We start from the raw sequence: 13,009 nt of genomic DNA on the forward strand, positions 1-13,009 counted from the left end.
CCAGCCGGGCGAGGAGTTAGTTAAGATATGGAGGTTCCGGTTCCTAGAGTCATCTGTCTGTCTGTCTCTCTCTCACAGACAAAGCACCCAGCTGGTGGCCTGCCACTTCCTTTTCCTCCTGAAGAAGGAAGAAGCAGACCACCTTGGGTCAGTGGGGAAGCTTCCATGGAGTGGGGAGGAGAAGAGCCAGGCTGGATGGATGGTGGGGTTAAAACGAATAGAGAGAGCGAGCGCTCCATACAGGGGAACCCAAAAACGCAAAGGCAAGGAGGCAGCAATGTGGCATATAGAGGTCCGTTGGTGACAGAGGACAAAGTCAGCCAGGACAGACCACACAGAGGGCTTTGCTCCCTGAGGTCAGCAGAGTCAAGAGCAGGCGCTCGACAGGCCCCACCTGATTTACATGCCTCCTGTTGACCTTTCACAGATGAGGACTCTGAAGCTCAGATGGTCTGCCGCTCGCCCAAGGCCACACAGCAGAGCTGGAACCAAAAGCCTCAAGGGTCTGAGCTCTAGAGCTGGAGGTTTTTCTGCGGCTCTCTGGGGCGCCTGGCCCAGTCTAGGTGCCACACACTGGCTCCGCGGGCAAAGGACTGAAGCCAGTCAAGGTTCACCCGGAGAGAGGCGAGCTGGCAGCAGGGAAGTGGGGGAGGGAGAGGGCAGGGCTCAGAGACGCCGTGCCCGGGCGCCTGGGCAGAGGAGGGTCCGGGATGCTCCCACACAGGCTCCCCCCTCCCATGGGAAGGACATGTTCCCAAGCCACCTTGTTTGGGGCCAAGCCTGGGAGCTGAGAGGCGTGGGGAAGGGGGAAGTGTTTTACATCCGAGGTGTTTGCATCCTACTCAGCACTCTTGCAGCGGGAGCCTCTCTGGTGCCAGGAGACGAGCTGTCCCATGCTTACTCTCACAGCGGACAAGAAACAAAAGGCACAGAGAGGCTGTGCAACCTCCCCAGGGCCACACAGCTGTCAACAGAAGGAACAGGCCACCAGCTAAGACTTCCGGCACTGTCATGGGGAGCACGGGGCAGTCTGTGAGGCACAGCATGGATGCCAGTGTCTTGGAATTCCAAACGTTAGTGGTCCCTGTCAACTGAAAAGAACATTTCAAATTGAGCCTATTCTAGAAAAATCCTTATTTTACATACTTGGTCATTACACCTGTGATAAAAATAGCATATCTTTTCATAGCTCTTGCTGTGTGCCAGACATTGTTCTAAGCATTACCTATATTAATTCATTCAGTCTCCACAACAGCTTACTAGGTAGGCACTATGATTACACCCAACTTCGGTTCAGTTCAGTCACTCAGTCATGTCCAACTCTTTGCGACCCCGTGGACTGCAGCACACCAGGCCTCCCTGTCCATCACCAACTCCCAGAGCTTGCTCAAACTCATGTGCATTGAGTCAGTGATGCCATACACCCCACTTCCAGATAACAAAACGTAAGCACAGAGAGGTTAAGCACCTTATCCAAGATCACACAGCCAGAAAGCGACCAAGTCAAGAATTCAACATCGCTTGTGGATGTTCCTGTCTCCCGGGGCCAAGTGTAAACTCCTAGAGCAATCAGTAAGGCTAGAAACAAACCACATCTTTCCTACCTGCAATGTGTACGTGATGTGTGTGTGGATTAATGGAATAGACACAGCTACCATTTGACTCACACGACTCACACTCACGATACACTCTTCCTGAATGTGCACCTCAGCCCCTGCGGGAGGGCTTCTTACCCCCGACTTCATCAAAGACAGGTGAGATGACTTGCCCTAGGTCACACCAAGAGTGGCTGAGTCCAAGTCTTTGATCCCAGGAGGCCTGTCTGGCAGAGGGGACCACCCAGGGTGTGCGGGGTTGGGGGGAGGGGCGGACCTCGGTTGGAGGCCCATCTCCAGCCCTGGACACACCCCTCCTCCCCCACCATCCCCCACTTTGGCTGGCCCTCTTGCAGGACCCTGGACCACCGTGGCTGCCCTCCCCGCCTACCCCCACTGCGCCACGTGCCCTGGCAGCCTTCCCTGAGGAGAAGAAACCTCCATTCCACAGACGGCCCACACAGGCCCTGCAAGCTGGGGGGGCTGAGGTGGCTCTGGACTTCAGAGAAATGGGCCATGAACTAGTAACCTTCTGGGTGGCAGCCAACACAAGCAGTATCCCCGGTGGCGTGTGTCTGGTTTCTCGAATGCCTTGCTCCCGTAGGAACAGGAAGGGCATGGATATTCCCAGCGACAGGTCTCACTGCCCCAGGCCCACAATAACAGCGCTCCTCACATTCCCAGGGAACCTTCCAGCGGATGGAGGCTCCTTGCACTCCTGCATTTGATATCCCTGCTGACTCTGGGAGGGCGGGAATGCACCCTGCACCTCGGGCAGAAAATATGGGCCTGCAGAGGTGAGGGTCCCAACCAAGGGGTGCACAGCTGAGCAGAGCCCCCATCGCTTGCTGGCTTTGTGACCTTGGGCATGTCACTTGCCATTTTTGGGCCTCAGTTTTCTCACGGGTCCAGCAGCAACCATCACAGTGCGTACCTGTATCACTGGCCTATCATCAGAACGAATTTCACAACAAACAGTAAGACAAAGACCCAGGGCTTGGCCCATATTAAACACCCAAAGTAAATGTTAGCTAGTAGGAGAAGTGATAACAAGGCTGCCAGGCACTAAGCGCTTTCCAGGCCTTCCCTCGTCTAATCCTCACAGCACACAGTATGGGCAATCGCTGCTCCCACTGCACAGAGAAGTTAAGTAACTCAGCCAGGGTCACACAGCTGTCAACAGGAGGACCACTATGAAGAGGGAAGGGGAGAAGCTCCATGACTAAAGCACCTACTACACACTGGGAGCTTTTTGTTCAACCTTCCAAGAACCCAGCCAGGTGGGAATTACCAGTTCGGGTCAGAAGAGAAAACTTGAGGCTCAGAGAGGGGGCGGGGGTGCAGGGTCACACTGCAACCACGTGGGAGAGCTGGGATGCAGGCCAGGCATGTCTGGCTCCATATCCAGGGCACTGGCAGCCCCAGCCCAGTCACATGCAGGACAACTTCCATCAGAGGCACCATCACGGACAGCAGATGCCGATGCCTCCGCCACCCCCAGTACAGGGAGCCCGGCGTCAGTGTGCCATGTGACGTGTGTGTGTGTGTGTGTGTGTGTGTGTGTGTGTGTGTGTGCGCGCACACACACGCACATGCAGCAGAGCCCTGGCAGTGAGCAAAGCAGGGCTCCCATTGTGCATGCGTCCAGCCCCGTGACCGGTCCTCACGTCAGGCTGTTGCCTCTGCCCCCAGACCGGCTCCTCCTGGGCCTCCACCTGACTGCAGCCTCCTCAGGACCTCTCCTATCTGGAACAGGCACTTAAGGGAGGGGTTTCAGTCACCCTGGCCCCCTCCCTCCCGGGTCAACCCCTTTGGGTTTATAAGTTTACACAAAGGGGCTGAGATGCATGGTGACAGCTCAGAGTTACCAGTCAGAGTTGTGGCTGGTCACTCGAGGGCTGTTCTCTCATCTAAAAAGCTGGGACAATAAATACCATTCCACTTCCAGAAACAGCTTCTTGAGAGGGAAGGAACTTTGCAAACTGTCAAGTGCTATCAGATATTTCTATTGCTTTCTGCTGCTTCCCCTTCTGAGGACTGTGGTGGACATTTGCTGTCATTTTTGGCCACCCGGACAGAATCCATTCTCCCTTCCTAATGATATTGCTGAGTTCCCTCGGGAAGCGACTCTCCCTTTTTCAGCCAAGTGGCCTGAGTCAGTCCTACCTCCAGCAGCTGCAGGTGGGTCCTGATGGCTGAAGTTGGAAGACTCTCCCCACCTGGGTGGTGTGATATGAGGGTGTGGGGCATTGGGGAGGTGCACTGTGTGGAGCCTGATGATAAAGCAAGCTCTCAGAAGGTAGAATAGAGAGATGCAGAGAATCTGAATCTTTGATGACATTGCTTGAGCCCCTGGATACAGCCATGCCTGAAGCCTACCTCTGAACATCCAAGTTATATGAGCTAATTACCTCCCCGTATTGCTTACTTTGGATTTTCTGTTACTTGGAGCATAGAGCCTGAGCTCAGAACTCCAGTGTAGCCCATTTTCCTCAGCTACTTACATTGTAAACAACCACATCATGTCACTCAGCTAGTTGTCGCTATCAAAGGAAAAAATCTTGCAAACAAGTTAAAGATGGATCAGTAAGTTTCAAGGGGATGATAAAATGAGGCCAACCAATACAAGTTAGGTCTTCATGGAATCTGTTAACTAGTAGAATTGTAGAAAGTCCACGGAAAGGATTTGCCTAAAAACTCTTCTACATGCATGACTCAGACCCTCCGCTTCCAACAGGTTGTTGTCAGTTGAGTTTAACAACTCTTTGACCACCTGGTTCCAAGTGTCTACTACGTGCCTGGTCCTGTGCTGAGGGCCACAGGTCCAATCAGGCTTCTAGACCCTTTGGTCTAATGATGCTAGGTCACCAAACACATTTTCACTATAATTTACACAAAGCCCTAGGAGGCTGGCCTACAAGGGGGAAACTGCTGCACCCATTTCACAGAGAAGGAAATGGAGACTTAGAGGAGTGTAGTGGCTCTCCCAACCGCTACAGAGGGGCATGCTCTAGGGCCATGCCCCTGGGCCTGTGTGACTCCAATCCCTGTGCCTTGGATGGTGAGGACTGTGTTGGGACTGGCCTTTCTTGGAGGTAGTTTGCTCCACTTAGGGGCAATCAGAGGGCTTCACAGATGGCCCGGTGGTAAAGATACAGGAGATGCAGGCTTGATCCCTGAGCTGAGGATCCCCTGGAGGAGGCAATGGCAACCCACTCCAGTATTGTTGCCTAGAAAATTCCATGGACAGAGTGACTGGCAAGCTGTAGTCCATGGGGCCACAAAGAGGAGGCCATGACTGAGCAACTGAGCATGCCTGCACAGGGCAATCAGAGCGGTTTAAAAAGCTAAAGAAAGCAGGGAAGCCTAGCATCATGGGCTTCCTGTTTGCCCAGAGGGTCTTGGCTCCATGAGAAGCCCCAGTACTCAGGCCCATCCGGCTTTGCAGGGCTCTCCTACAGGGCTCACTTCCTGCAGGCTGTGGCCAGAGCGGGTCCAGACACCACCCTAAAATCCAGGCTCCAAGCGAGAGCCTGCTGCCTCTGCCCAGCATCTTTAAGATCCAACTGACACGGCCTCAACATCCCCTATATACCCTAGGGCCTTCTCTATACGTTATCAACCAATCTTTACTTGACCACTGCTTACTGAGCACCTACTATATACCAGGGGCACATAGCTGCTGGTGGGGTGAGCAGACAACAAGAAAACAAGTACAATCAGTAGGATAATGCAGGAAAATCAGTGAAATCAGTAGATAATGGTAAATGAGATGGAGAAATAGAAGGCAGGGAGGAGAGGCGGTATTTGCAGGGGAGTTTTTGTTGTTGTTTGGGTTGGGTTTTTTTTTTTTTTTTGCAGTTTTAAATAGGGAGATAGAAAAAGTCTCACCAGAAAATCATCTCACCGGAGCCTTGCAATAATCCCACACAGCTGAGAACTGCAAACAAGGAAACCGAGACTTCAGGACTAAAGTCCACGCAACGGCAATCTAACCAGCCGTGGAGCTGAGATTCTGGTGCACTGATACTTCTCCCTTACCAAAGGTTACTAGCAGCCCTCTTGCAGCCTCTGAGAGGTAAAGCCACATGTTCAAACCTGCAAGAGTAAACGACAGGGCTGGGGTCAGCCCCGGTGCCACAGTCTGGAACCGCCTCTTAGGAAACCTACAACTGTTTCCGCAGGCCTCGCTCTCCAGCATCAGCTCCGGGCTGGTTGAATCTCAGTTCTCTTCTCTGCAGACTCCGTGTCCTCCAAGACTACTGCTCTCCTTCCCAGAGCCCCTCTGGCTCCCTATCTCAGGTCACTTGAGCTGCTAATTGTCCAACCCTCACTCATTCTGTCTCCTCAATTAACTTCTGGCCCATCACAAAACCTGCATTTGCATGAAACCTACAAAAGACATCTTGTGGAAGGCCTAGGGCAGGCAGACAGCTGACATATGTGTGGAAGGGGGAGGGGGCATTCTCACCAAGCTTTCCCATCTGGATTTGTTCAATAAGCTCCCAAACCCCAGACTAATCTTTCTGAATATGAGGCAGACTGGAAAGGCCTTGGCCTTGGAGAAGCTGGATACAAGGTTAAGTCCTGGCGGTACGGCTTTGAAAGTCATTTTATGTCTGAGGCTGCAGTTTCCTTATCTGTAAGACAGGGTTACAGATTCTTATTTCCCAAGGTTATTTTAAGACATCCTGATTTTGCAAGGCTGTTTTAAAGATGCAATGCAATGGACAGTATCTGTTAGGCAATATTGGGTAGAATTTTTAAAAATTTAGATAGAGCCTGGCAGGCAAACATCAAGATTTTATGGACTGGAATGAAGAAAGGTCTGTGCGAACCACCATCATCAGCACAGCGACAGCTGCGTTCATTTGGCTCCTGCACCCTGAGGTAGGCACCCTTAGGACCAACTTTATCGGACAGAAGTTGGGGGAAAGGCATAGAGACTAAGCAGCTTGCCTATGGTCACGTGCAGACAAGCGGCAGAGTTGGGATTATGAACCCCACTTGCCCAAGCCGGAAGCGTAAGCTCTTAACCATTATCCTAGGTTAGTAAATGAGCTTTCACGAGCTGAACTAGCTACTCACTGAAACACAGAGATTAAGTCCAGAACCTTCATTCTTAACCCCTGTATTAGAGGAACCACTGACCGAAGCTGCTCACCCCGGCCAGTAACCACTATTGTGAGTTATTTTACGACACATCCTGGTAAGGAACACGGAACTAAGTCACCACCAGCCACAAGAATTCGGGAAAGGTCCAAAGGAGACGCCACGTGTCCTACCAACCTCTCAGAATCCTTCTCGTTGGAATCCATTTTGGCTGACCAACGCATGCCCCACCAGTCATGTTCGGGTCACTATTGATATTACTAGGTAGAATCCCCTCATCTGGTCAGTTCATAATGCTTACTCTGACTCTGGCCATAAATATGAGTTTTCTTCTGTGAATCAAGCTCAATCAGACCAACAAGCAAAGTTTCAGCCAAGCAATAAAATCTCCCATAATTATGGGATGGATTTATGTAGAAAACACCAGGCTATAGTAATTTAAGTTTAAAGTTTCCTCCATGTTGGGAACAATTAAATCATACTAAGGATAATCGGTCTAGTCCCACTAGGATTGGACAATGCACGCCCAGTTGTTTCAGGTGTGTCCAATTCTTTGCGTCCCTCTGGGCTGTAGCCCACCAGGCTCCTCTGTCCATGGGACTCCTCCAGGCAAGAATACTAGAGTGGGTTCCTATGCCTCCCGCCAGGGGATCTTCTTTATGGGCAATGCCAATACATAATTTCCTTGAAAGATAAGGACTGGTATAGAATAGACTAAATTAGATGAGCTGGAATATATTGGGCTACACCTAATGAAAGTTTTGGCTTAATTCTTATGACTTTACTAACACTGCTAGCTATGTTATTTGTATTTTATCTGTTTTATAAAATTGCCATTTCCTACATAACCAAATGTTTGACTGAGCCTCTGATAAAATGATGACATGTAGATCCATATGAGATCAATAGTTATAACAGTGTCTAATCTAGATATGGGGAGAAGCAAGAAGAGGGAATATTTTCCTGTATCATAAGAGGCTAGTAAAGACAGGTGGTCTGGAGCTTTTTGGCACTGTTAATGAGGCCTAGTCCAATAGCACCTGGAGTGGCCTGTCAACAAAATCTTTGCCAGACCTGGGAATAAGCATTCCCAGCCCCATGGGACAAAATGGTCATGAAATGCCCCCTCCCTAAACTATGGTCAAATTTATGACCAAGAAGGGAATCCACTGACTGGAAACTGGCACTTGTCATCTGCCTCTACAAGGGTTAAATTACTGCAGCTGCTGACCTTCAACACCCTCTTGAAAGTAGCTCAGGGTAGAGATCAGGAATGAGGCCCTTGGTGCTCTGGGAAAAACTGGAAGAGGCCTTCAAATAGTTAGATATTTCCAGGAGAAGACTTTATGAGTTCCAATTCTAGCATTTTCTCACATCTAGAGAAATACTAACATCGTTAATGGTGACATCTGCTTTGGCTATTAAGGAGAATATTACAATTAAAAGTAAAGATGGAGTAACTATGATTCAGACATCCAAAGAAATAACTAGATGACACTATGTTTGTAATTTAAGGCTAGTCCTTGTATTGCTAAGAAATTGCTTTCTGAGCTGTGTCAGACTTGGATGCCGCGAGATGTTCTCAGAACAATGTCTGCTGGCAGCTAGTAACTACAACCTTCCTTTTTAAAGGTCTCCTCTTGTAACTGTTACATTTTTAGACAAGGAAATTGCTTTAGATCATACGCTAACAAAAAGAGATATCTATGATGACCAATAGCACCTTTCATCTATATGTTAATATTACATTTACAGTTAAAACCTACTTAGATGAGTTTCCCCAAAATACCTGCTCCAGACTGGGTTTCAGGTTTACTCTCCCTGAAAAGAAATGAGATTCACTCTATTAAAATTCCAGTTGTCACTCCTCCAACTACCTTTAATTGGGTCGGTCACACCAACATGGCAGACCAAGGGGTTGAGGTTTTAATCATATAAGACTCAGATCCAGGACTTGCAACTCAGAAAACCTTACAGTTCAGAGTCTATTCTTCAAATTGAGGCGGCACCGTGCCACATTTTGACAGGGAGTTGCCCGAGCCATAGTGGCCCAGTTCCCTGAATTGAAACTGAGCAGGACCCTGTGGGCCTTTGGAATACAAATCCCTTCTGTGTCCTCTATCTCTCTATATCCTTGCAGGGTATAGGCTTCATTCGGCCTCCCTGACCTTTCCTGAGTTCTCTGGAACTCAGATTCAAACAGCTGCTGATAAGGGAAGGGAGGAAATACAGAAACAGGGGAAGTGTAGCCAAGCGGTGGTGGAGTCCTGGGCAAGAGCCTGGTGCCCACCCAACAAACATGCATAGCATATCTTTGAGAACTGGGGCCCCCACCCAGGTGGAGGATGGTGACTTCAGGCTGACTGTTGGACACCTGGAGCACTGCCCTATTACCTCACCATCAACGGATCAGAAGAAAATCACACCCTGAAGCCCCCAACCCAATTCTGCCTTCCTTCTCTGGGGCCTGGTGATGACCATCCTGCTGGGCCTCCTGTTTTGATCTCTGCTTCCTCTCCGACAGGGTCAAATAGTTTCAGGCTAAATTGTTACCATGAGGGTGAGTGTCGGCTTTGGGCACAGAATGCCTATATGCAGATCACGTGGAGAGAGACTTCTGGCTACGAGGCAGGACTACAGCCATCTCAGCTGGAAGCAGTTACAGAAGAAAGAGATCGCTGCCCCAGTTCCCAAGAAGTACCTTGAGTAGGAACTGAAGTCTCTCAGCTGAACTCTCAGTCTCTCAGGAGTTGTTAGGGGAAACACAAAAACTGCCCACCCTGGCCAGGCACCATAGTAATCATCTGCATAAGTTACTTTATGACAGGAGGTCCTGGTAAGGAACATGGAACTAACAAGCCACTACCAACTGGAAGAATTTGGGAAAGGTCAAAACGAGATGTCACGTGTCCTACTAACCCTCCAGAGTCCTCCTTGTTGGAATCCATCACGGCTTGAGCAATGCAAGGACCATCAGGAAGGACTCTGAGTCAAAATGGTTGGCCAGAGATAACCTGGAAACGAATTCCAAACCCATAAAACCCAAGACTGCAAGCCACGCAGCGGAGCAGCCCTCCTGGGTTCCCAGCAAAGTCTCTTGCCTTGTCTGTCTCCTCCGACAATTCATTTCCGAGTGTTAGACAAGAGCCCACTTCCGGACCCTGAATGGGGTCCCCCACTTCCTGAAACAACTGTACCAGCTTGTCAGAGCTAAAAGGGGCTCTAAAATAGTCTAACTCAATATGCTCATTTTTTCCCAGCAGGAGCCTAAAGGTCCAGAGAGATAGTGAGACTTTCCCAAAGTCACACAGTCAGTTGAAGAACAGGACGGGCACCTGGTTTCCTAACTCTAGAACCCCATGCTATCAGTGAGTGTCACATTGCCCACGAGAGGTCTTCAGGGAAAGAATCTTGAGGACGTACCAGAATTTTTCCAGCAGAAGTGCAGGGAAGATAGACTAATGAGAGTGAACAGCAGCACATGTGACGGCCTGGAGGCAAAAGTCCTTCTTTTAGGGAACAGTGAGCTGCTAGTTGCATGCAAAGTTTTGGGCAGGAACAGACAATAAAGCTGAGTTTTCATACCGAACCAAAATTCATATTTGCACATGGTCCTTCTATTGTGTAACGCTTTTCTAATACAGTTTCTTACACTGTTTTACGTTGCCAATATCTTCCCTTATCTATTTTGTATGTTTCTAATGGTAATTAAAAGTCCTGGGTCTTTCTGTCCCAATGTCGCTGACGCCAGTGCTATCCTGAGTCAGTTTGCTGTTTTTCTTTTGAAGTTTTGTGCTCTGGCTGGCGATGTGCTTGGGGTGCTGCACGTACTTTCCCTTGAAACAGTGAAGGAAGACACACGGCTCTGGGCCCCTTTCCCACAAATCAACACCAGAGTAACAATAGAGCAAAACGTCACTAAGCCTAGGAGCCTGAGGAGGGAAGCGGAATCTCCTGGGGAGATGGAAGCGGGTGGTTAAATCGGTGTGTGCAGGGGGAGGGGGTGGGGACGCAGCAGCCAAGAGAAGGGGTAGGGCCTGGAGCGGGCGTGGAGAACACCGTAGAACAGATAACAGAGTTTGAGCTCTGCTCTTGCCTTGTTGCATCAAGACTTCCCCAACACAACCCCTCCATCCCCTCTCCCGGCCCCCGCCCCCAAAACATGCCCACTTGCCCTTCAGAAATGAAAGCCAGCGTTCTCACTGGAACAGGTAGGGACCAGGCAGACGGCCCAAGTGTCTGCGGGAATAAAATCAGGGCCACGGAGCAGGCACTGAGGAACTGCAGAAATCAAGAGCGAACTCAGTCACTCCACCAGCCCTTCTCTTCCAGACCTGGAGGTTGGAGGATTCTGACCTAGGCAGACAGCCCCCTCCCCTGGCTGATTCTTCCTAGCACTCAGAAAGTGAGGCTCAGGACTTCCCTGGAAATCCAGTGGGTAAAAATCCGCCTGCCAATGCAAGGGACGTGGGTTTGGTCCCTGGTGTGGGAAGATTCCACACGCCACGGGGCAACTAAACCCATGTGCCACAACTACCGAGCCCCCATGTGCCACAGCTGGTCCCCGGCTGCCCCAACTAGAAAACACCTGTGCACAGCAACAGGCACGCGTACTGGAGTGGGCTGCCATTGCCTTCTCCGAGTGAAGACTCAGCACAGCCCAAATTAAACAAAGTTAAAGAAAAGAAAGTGAGGCTCAGTCCTGCAGAGTTCGTTACTTGGTGGGGGTCGGGGGAGTTGTGATGCTAAACCCGGGGAGGAGCTACGCAATTCTGGCACCTGGGGGTCTCCACTCTGAGACTGGCCTCTCCTTGGGCTCACCGATGCTGACAGAGACCAGGGTCAGGCTTGGATTTTTACCCCAATATGCAGCACCAGACAGGCTTAGCTGAACGTCCCCTTCCCCTGAGGAATGAGATCACGGGTTAAAGCACAGGGAATCTGGGGAGCACATCGGCTTCCAAAGAAAAACAAACTGAGTAGAGATAGCACTGGAACTGGCCAGGTCCAACAGATGGATTTTAAACAAGAATTCTAAAACAAGCATTAGAAACACGTGAAAGAAATACGGTATTACTGAAATAAAAGAGAATAAGAAATTGTTAAAGGACCCAGGTGGAAGTATTCTATATGAAAAACCAGTTGAAATAACAAATATAATAGGTAGAATGGATTATAGAACAGATACAGCATCTGAGCAGTGAAATAGGGAACTGGGATGTCAGATGGAGGAATATCTCTAGGAAGACGCCAGGAGGGATGAAGAAATAGAAAATCTGAAAGAAATGGTAAAAGACTGGTTAAAAGTTAAACACCAACCCCAATCTTACTCTATCAATTTGAAATGGATCATAAGCCTAATTATAAAAGTCAGACCTATAAAGCATTATCCTTCAATTAAAAATAAATAAAAAGCCAGAAGCATAAAGCTTCTAGAAGCTAACATAAGCAGATATCTTTGTGACTCTGGGTAAGACAAGGAGTCTTAACTTCATTTAAAAAATTGATAAGTTGGACTTCATCCAACATTTAAAATCTCTGCTCATCAAAAGATAGCATTGGGTTTCCCTGGTAGTCCGGTGATTAAGAATCCACCTTGCAATGCAAGGGACACTGGTTTCATCCCCGGTTCAGGAAGATCCCACACGCCACAGAGCAACAAAGCCCACAAGCCATAGCTAGTGAAGCCTCCATGCCTAGAGCCTATGCTCCATAACAAAGAATGCCCCAGGGTGCAGCAGCAAAGGCCCACCATGGCCAAACATAAACAAATTAACCTTTAACATAAACAGACAGCATTAAGAAACTGAATAGATAGACATATTCTGGAAAAGAATACGCACAATACACATAGCTTACAAAAGACTCGTATCCAGGAAATAAAGAACTCCTGAAGCCGACAATGCTTCCCAGGTGGCTCAGTGGTAAAGAATCCACGTCCCAATGCAGGAGATGCAGGTTCGATCCCTGGATCAGGAAGATTCTCTGCAGGAGGAAATGGCAGCCCACTCCAGTATTCTTGCCTGGAGAATCCCATGGACAGAGGAACCTAGTGGGCTACACAGTCCATGGAGTGGCCAAGAGTCAGACATGAATGAGCGTGCACACAGGAAGTTCACAAGAAAATGGTTAACTCTTCCTCCCCAGCCCACACAAAGAGCAAGAGACTTAACCATTTCAGAAAAAAGAAGACACAGAAATGACCAAGAGCTCTAGGTACTCCACATCGTTATCAGGCAAATAAAAATTAAAACATCCACCAGGATGACTAAAACCAAGTCAACATGACGAAAATGTAGAGA

At 49.3% G+C, this 13,009-nt stretch overlaps 1 protein-coding gene across 7 annotated transcripts in view; it reads right to left on the bottom strand.

The window, feature by feature from the left end:
- Nucleotides 1-13,009, bottom strand: part of ALPL (alkaline phosphatase, biomineralization associated) — a 64,774-nt gene that overhangs the window by 29,463 nt on the left and 22,302 nt on the right. Inside the window, exon 1 of one of the 7 annotated variants that reach the window (XM_012152832.5) lies at nucleotides 12,567-12,874. The exons of 2 other annotated variants lie outside the window; for them this stretch is intronic. The gene's annotated coding sequence lies outside the window, so the exon portion shown is untranslated. Of the gene's footprint in view, nucleotides 1-394; nucleotides 2,433-5,486; nucleotides 9,209-12,550; nucleotides 12,875-13,009 lie in introns of those variants that run through there. 4 more of the 7 variants (XM_042244636.2, XM_060411483.1, XM_060411481.1 and 1 more) reach the window with 4 other exon arrangements.

The sequence above is a fragment of the Ovis aries genome, chromosome 2 (assembly GCF_016772045.2).
Source record: "Ovis aries strain OAR_USU_Benz2616 breed Rambouillet chromosome 2, ARS-UI_Ramb_v3.0, whole genome shotgun sequence".
Taxonomy (NCBI): domain Eukaryota; kingdom Metazoa; phylum Chordata; class Mammalia; order Artiodactyla; family Bovidae; genus Ovis; species Ovis aries.